The sequence below is a fragment of the Chiloscyllium plagiosum genome, chromosome 30 (assembly GCF_004010195.1).
Source record: "Chiloscyllium plagiosum isolate BGI_BamShark_2017 chromosome 30, ASM401019v2, whole genome shotgun sequence".
NCBI lineage: Eukaryota > Metazoa > Chordata > Chondrichthyes > Orectolobiformes > Hemiscylliidae > Chiloscyllium > Chiloscyllium plagiosum.
In genome coordinates this window covers 28,150,714-28,158,572 of record NC_057739.1, presented here as the reverse complement: position 1 = coordinate 28,158,572, position 7,859 = coordinate 28,150,714, and the positions used below count along the sequence as shown (strand labels likewise).

Sequence of the window (7,859 nt, the reverse complement as noted above, 5' to 3'; positions counted from 1 at the left end):
ATAGAGTTCCTGTTTGGGCTTAAATGCCAGGGTTGTAACCCCCAAGTTAACTTTTAACTTCAACAAAACCTCTGAAAATAGGTCAGTATTTCGGTGTCAAAACTTCTGGCACCAAAAAACCACAGCTGGTCAGGTAGCATCCGAGGAGCAAGGGACTCAATGTTTATGGCATAAGCCCTTTGTCAGGAATGTTTCTGATGAGAAGCTTATGCCCAAAACTTCGACTCTTCTGCTCCTAGGATGCTGCGTGACCTGCTGTGCTTTTCCAGCTCCACACTTTTTTTGATTCTGACTCTATAGCATTTGCAGTCTTCACTTTTGCCATTGATTGTTTTCCCAACCTAATTTATTTGCAAATCTGCAGTGGGTGGTGGGAAGCTGGAGTAGGCTCTGCTATGATTCTTCTCTCAGAAGCATAACAGTTTTTGACAAGCCTGACCTAAAAGGAATGTTCGAGATGTTAAAGAGCTGCATGACCAGGAAGCTATAGTCATAGAGTATAACCCAACAGAAGTGAGAAACCTTGGTGGGTAGAGTGGGGAGCAGGGTGGGAAAAGTGAGGGAGAAATAAATCTTCCCAAAAAAGACTTGCTAAATTAAAAGATATGATACCTATGTCTGGACCTTTTAGCCAAGTATGCTGACCCCAGTCTACTTTTGAATATGTTATACCAAAACCATGGATATAAAGATAGATTCGGCACCATGTTAATCTAATCTTGATATAGATATGATAGTTCTAGGAAACAAAAGAGTTTTAACTTCATTTCTTTGGGTAACTGTTATATTTGTAATTTTCTATAGTAACCATGAGTTCAATTATGTAACACTGTAAATCATTTGAGTTGACTACAAGTAACTTTTCTTAAAAAAAACTAATTGTGCAAATCAAATACAGTGCAAAATGGTTAAAGATCTACAAATCCAATTGTTGTTCCCATAACCATTTTAATTGTGTGCATTCGTAACTTGTTACGACAAAACTGAAGGTGACTTTTATTTTTATCAAGATAGATAGTAAAGTCCATACTACAACAGAGATGAGGCTTCTCCCTGACTACAGAATTAAATCATTATATTTCTTAAGGTATGAAACGATTCTTTATTTGATAGGCATTTCTACAATTTTGAGCTCCTATTAGAGAACTTGGTTTGCACAGAGTACTTCTGAGAATTGGTAGTTGCGGCAAAGATGCTTTTATGAACATCTTTCTATTCAGGAGGTGGAGTTCGTTCACTTGGCCAGATGGCTGGTTTGTAATTCAGAGTGATGCCAATAGCTTGAGTTCAACAGCTGAGGTTGCCATTGTAGGACTCTTCTTAACCTCTGTTCCTGTTTGAGGCGTGGTGATACTCAGGTTAAATCACCACCAGTCAGCCCTCTCAAATGAGAGAGTAGACATTACCTAGTAGGATTATGATGACTTTACCTACCCAAGCAGTTGCATACTTAACCCATAGAATCTCTCACAAATATTTATTGTGCCTTTGTAACACAAACTGTGGTGTTTCCCTGGTCTAATCTCTTGAATGTTTCAATACTCTCAACCTGGCAGGAAAGAACAAACGTTGTTTGAATAAGGAAAACCAGCATGATTTGATACATATAAATAATATTTTCAAGAAAAAGAATCGAGTTCATGAGATAAACCTATAGGGTTGATGAGGATATTGCAGTTGATATGAAGAACATGTTATTTTCTGAGATATTTTGGAAGTACATATTTGTCAGCAAAATTCAAGCCTACGGATTAAAATCTCAATATTGAAAACAAATTAGTTGTGATAGAAAAAATAGTTGTGAATTTTTTTTGTGGTCTACAGAAAGGTATATGTTAATATTGGGACTACTAAGTTTTACTCAGTGTGTTAATAGCCTAAACTAAATGTGTATGGGAAATTGTTTTTAAAATTTGCAGATTACACAAAATGGAAGCATGGTGAACTGTGGAGAGTGACAGACTTCAGGAAGGCATAGGCTTGTGAGTTTGGTGCTATAGGTCTGCCTACAGCACATTGACTACAGCTCACCACTACCTTCTCAAGAGCAAGTAGGAATGAACATTAAGTTCTTGCCCAACCAGTGACATCTGCATTCCCTGAATGAATAGAAAAAAAATTAATGTGACCTGTTAAATTTAATGCAGAGAAATGTAAAGTTTCTTTTGAAGATCAAGTTAAGGCTATGTAAATTGAAACATCAATTCTAAACGCATTGCAAGAGCAAAGGAAGTTTTGAAATGTGCAAACTGTTGTAGATGACGGGACGAGTATGTGATATTGTTAAGCTTGGGAGATCGTGGCCATTATAAATAGGCATGTTGAAGTAATCATACTGAACCTTTATAAAATCTAGTTTATCCTTAACTGGGGTACTCTAACCCCATTCCATGCATCCCTATTTTACTTTTCTACTGAAACATCAATCCAAACCTTTATCAGCTACACCAGTGATTTTCCAAATGGTGGTTCAAATTGCAATTCATTCCAAATACTGCCATTCACTTTTACTTTTTTCATGTTCTCTCTGTGACATCCTCATAATTTACCAGCAGTATCCTCTAGCCATTCTGCGCAAATATAACGCCAACTCCTCTTAACACTAGAGACTACTCTTGGCTACTTTGCTCCCGTATCGATGGCTGACTCATCACCATAATAATGCTTTCTTCTGAAATGGCAATCCATTCTGAATCCTTCCAAGTTTCTCATCTCATTCCTTAACTTTTATTTATTTCACTTTTCCCTCTTGTTCAGCACCTTTTGTGATGGTCCTTTTTTGTTTTAAATGTTATATAGCATTGTAAATATACCTTTCCATAAACTGCATTTGGATAACCAACTTAATTGATCTCAAATATTAAATTTAGTTTAGACTTTAAAAGTAGTGATTTTATAGTCTACTTCAGACCATAATTGCATGTTGTGGAAAAATTATTAGTCATGGGCATTAACGGATGAAGCTGTGTTGTGTATAGTGAATATATTCACCCATATAGTGAATAATTCCATCCACCTCCAGTGCATTTCAGCCTACATTGAATATTCCATTTAAGATGTGGATTTATAGTATTTTCATTCAAAAAATATTCTAAGATAAAATGGGATATAGAAATCTAGTATGAAAACTAGATATTATAATTCAGTTACTCTGCAAAAGCTAATAAGTAAATACCCACATGCCTGAGAAATAAAAGTCCTTTTTCACTTCTCTTCAAAGTGTATGCTGTTTATAGCATTCCTATGATCTCGAAATTTGATAGTGCAAGATTCATAGCTTTGTTTTAATAAGTGTTTTATGCAGTTTATGAACTATTGTGATGTATAGCATGTTTCACTTCGAATAAAAACATTTTAAAATTTAGCCATAGTTAATAATTTATTAAATATAGTAGTGAGAATATTGTTACATTTGCAACTGCCTCATAAGAGTCTATATTTTATGAACAGGACTTGTTTGCATTGTAGATATTCATAATGGAAATAAGCTATTCAGTCCAACAAGTTATGCTGGTGTTTATATTCCACATGAGCCTCACCCTAACAAATTTATTTGCTAACTATACCTATTCTGTAAGTTTGTACTTTTTTTTTGATAGTTATCCTGAATTTTCACTCATCCTGCTCTGAGCCATAGATGCCATTTTGACCAATCTGCAAATTTTGTTCTGCTGATTCTCAAGTTGAAAACTTTTATGTAAATTGGAAATCATTCCAAAACCGATCCTTGAAGTACACCACTTCCCACCAGGTGCGTATCAAATAACCTGGCTTTTATTCTGATCCTTTATTTTCATTTCTCAAACCACCTTTCCATTCATTTTGTGACTGGTCCTGAACTCCATATTGCCTTACCTTTAGTCATGAGTCTACCATTGCAGTTCAAGAAATGTTTTTTTTTGCCATCCAAATATGCACACTGATTTAGCCACATAGGCAATTTTTGCTACTTCAGATAATTGAAGAATGTTTACCAAGTATACTCACCTTTAGTTGTGCAAAACCTTTCATCATTACCTCCACATGGAAATAGATCACTGAAGTATGGATTTATAATCCTGAAGTAAAATCTCAACTTTCACACCCTTTTCTGAGATTTCAAAATCAATTTTGTGCACCAAGATCAAAAATATTGCGAAAGTGCTTATTGAATACACTAGTCAGGAAGTTGCCATATCTGTCAAGGCCTAAAACAATTCAATTTTAATGGTTTTATTATTGGTGATTATGTGAGATACCTTCTCCTTCAGTCTGCAAAATTGACTGCTTTAATAGGTCTAAAAAGCATTTGGAAAAAATGGATAATTTCTGATCAAATTAACTTCTGAACAGAGGTGATGACCTAACTTGAAGTGGCTTGGTTGTTGGGTTCAATTACCTTTTACAGATGTTAATCTCGACTGTTAACTGGACTTTTTTTTAATCTAATAATGTTTAGACAAAATATCAACTCTACAAACTTCACTCCACAACTAGAAATTTACATTATTATGAATTCCCTTTCTGACACTGATGATCAATATCATCCCCATGGCACTCAAGATGAAATGGAACAGAAAATCCAACAAACTTGGGTATTGCAGGTAATCAGAAAGACCCCAAATCGCAATTAGCTCTCACTCTCACTCCCACTCCCACTCCCCCACTACCTATGGAGACAAATGGAGCCACAATCCTCATCTCTGTTGGGCCAAGTTCCTCCTCATATGTTCCATTTTTGCTCCTTTGTTTGTTCAAAGTATCTCTTACCTGCTCCCCAAGCTGGTTCTCTCCCCAACCTTTCTCAGGCCACTTACCATTTAGTCTCCATTTGACTCTTCCCTTCTCCAACTCTTGCCTCAACCTTTATATATTTTCCATTCTCTCTTTCTCGTGCACTCCCTCACCCCTTTGTCACCACGTTCAATTTATCTTAACTGTTCTCCAACTCTTCTCATCTCTCCATATTTAATTTCCCCTTCCCACTTCCTTCTAATCCCCAATCTGCCCTTCCCACTCTCTTCCTCATCATCTCCCCCCCCCCCCCTCGCTTTTGTAACCTTGCACTCTTCTGTCATCTGTGTTTAGTTCAATTAGTTTGTTGTTTTCTAATTATCCATGCACTAAATGCACAGTACATCTTCATTCTAAATGTAGTTATTCTTTACTTCTATTAAGTATGTCAAAAAAATTGTATTTCTATAGGTTATTGTTGTTGTGTACTGTTGTTTGTTATAAAAAAGGGGATTGGTTAGTTCATTTAGCTGGATGGATGGTTTGCAGTATGATGCCAACAGTATGGATTCAGTTCAACTCTTTTTCTCAACTTCTCTCTTTTTGCTTGAGGCATGTTGATCTTCAGGTTAAATCACCATAAGTCATTTCTCTCTAATGAGAGCCCAGCCTTATGGTCTGGTAGAACTATGGTGAATTTACAGTCATCAGTTGTAGTCACCTATGCAAAATGTTATATTTTATTTGATGAGGATGAGTAATGTGCTCCTCAACTACAGTGAATCGTTGGTAAATTGTCTCTGAGGACACGACAAAAATAAAATATGAATCTCACACACAATAAATGATGCACAATTGAAAATGTGATACTGGTGTTCCTAATGTAAAAGACTGGCTGTGCAATGTTATAACTCTAAGCAATGTAAATAGATGCATGATTCCATTAGTTTTAATTGATATCGTTTTTCTTCCCTACACATTATTCATTGATTTTGAATGAAATTTACCAGCAAAGGTTTGTTTTCAACACGTCTGTTTAAGATTTGAGTTTTCTGTGTGTAAAATTTAGTACAAGCCATATTGGAGAAGAATAGGTAAATAACCATCAAAGTAAAAAAAACTATTCAGTAAGTTCATCCTAGTCCTCAACGAGTTATTAACTGTCTAAGGCCTGTGCAGATTAATTTGTCTCTGATAGGCTCTAATCCATTTGAATTTTATTTTATTACTATGATTTACTGGTGAGCTGTTCTTTATGGAGTAATGTTCAAAATCTTCCCCTTTTTTTATAAAGGAAATTTATATGCATTTTGACACTTACATGCAATTCCTTTTATTTATTTAAATAGATATTTTACTAACTCGGGACAGCTAAAAGCAGTTTGCAGCCAATGAAATACTTTGAGGAGCGAACATTTATAATCCAGAGAAAACTGCAGCAAATTAGCAGCTCTCACAAAGAGGATTGTGATATAGTCTATTAGATAGTCTATATTTTAGAATTGTTGGCTGTGCTGGGAGCAACCCAGAGAAAAACCATAGAAAAAACTCCTAGGAATTATTTGAAGCAAATAATTGTGTATAAGCTATGTTATGTGACTAATCAAGATAAAGGGCTATCAAACTTTCAAGACTGGGAAAACAAACTGTTAAGTTAAACCTGTAGAAGTGATAAAGAGACAAACTTTCACTGGTGTTTGAATACTATAGAGTGATGGTGTTGGGATAGATAGGATTGCATTTTACTCTGGGTTTTAAAATCTTTCAAATTGCTCACTCTTATTTTCATTTCTTTGACACAACCTTTTTATTGTGACAATTAAACTTAAAGCATTGCATGCCTGTGTTTCAGTGAAAGATCACCTTATGAAATAAAAACAAATTCTGATTTATAAAGCTAAACTCCAGGAACAATAACAATAGCTGGGATCATAACATCTGTGCTCAAATTAGTGATCTCACACTTTTGATGATAATATCATCTCCTTGGTCCAGCAACGCTCTTTTCTCTCAATTAACAGAATTAAACCTGATTATCTGGCTTTGATCTCATTGCTGTTTGTGGAGCTTACTATGTGTAAAGTGGTTGCTGCGTTTCTTACATAACGAGAGAAGTTGAGAAGATTTTAAACAAAATAGCGGAGGCAAGGTATCGTGTTTGAGAAGACATGGTCAAAGAATGGAAGCAAGGTATTAACATGGGAAATATTAAACAGAATACCACAGGAAGGGATACAGAGGACAAATCTATGAATAAATCAACATAACACAGGAGGTTCAAAAAATTATAAAAGGATAAATCTAAAGATTCTGTACCTGAATGTTTATAGCATTCAAACCAAAACGTAAACTAATAGCACAAATAGAAATGTGACTGCAACATGACATAGATTAAGGACCTAAATACTGAAAGGTGTGTGATAGTTAAGGAAGAACTATAATAGTGCTCTGAACATAATAGGGATGATTTGAAGTTCAGGAAACTGAGGATATTGGAGTGGTTTGGCTGGAGATGAGAAATGTTAAAGGCAAGAAGTCATTGTGGGAGTGGTGTATAAATCCTCTAATAGTAACCACATAGTGGCATGGAATATAACTGATGAATTACTGTGAACTTGTCACAATGATATGGTGATAATCATAGGATTTAAATTAACATACAGAGTCATAGAGCTGTACAGCATTGAAATAGACGCTTTGGTCCAACTTGTCCATGCCAATCAGATATCCGAAATTAATCTACTCCCATTTGCTGGCATTTGCCCTATATCCCTCTAAATGCTCCCTATTCACACACCCATCCAGATGCCTTTTAAATGTTGTAATTGGGAAAGCACAGCAGGAAAGTTGATGTTTCGAGCATAAGCTCTTTATCAGGAATGCTGATAAAGAGCTTATGCTTAACACGTTGACTCTCCTGCTCCACGGATGCTGCCTGACCTGCTGTGCTTTTCTAGTGCCACACTTTTGACTCTAATCTCCAGCATCTGCAGTCCTTGCTTCCTCCAAATGTAATTGTACCAGCCTCCACCACTTCCTCTGGCAGCTCATTCCATATACACACCACCCTCTGTGTGAAAACGTTGCCCCTTAGGTTCCTTTTAAAACTTTCCCCTCTCCCCTTAAACCTATGCTCTCTAGTTTTG

At 35.8% G+C, this 7,859-nt stretch overlaps 1 protein-coding gene across 3 annotated transcripts in view; it reads right to left on the bottom strand.

The window, feature by feature from the left end:
• The window catches only part of rabepk (Rab9 effector protein with kelch motifs), a 66,627-nt gene that overhangs the window by 57,407 nt on the left and 1,361 nt on the right, over positions 1-7,859 (bottom strand). The window lies entirely within an intron of this gene.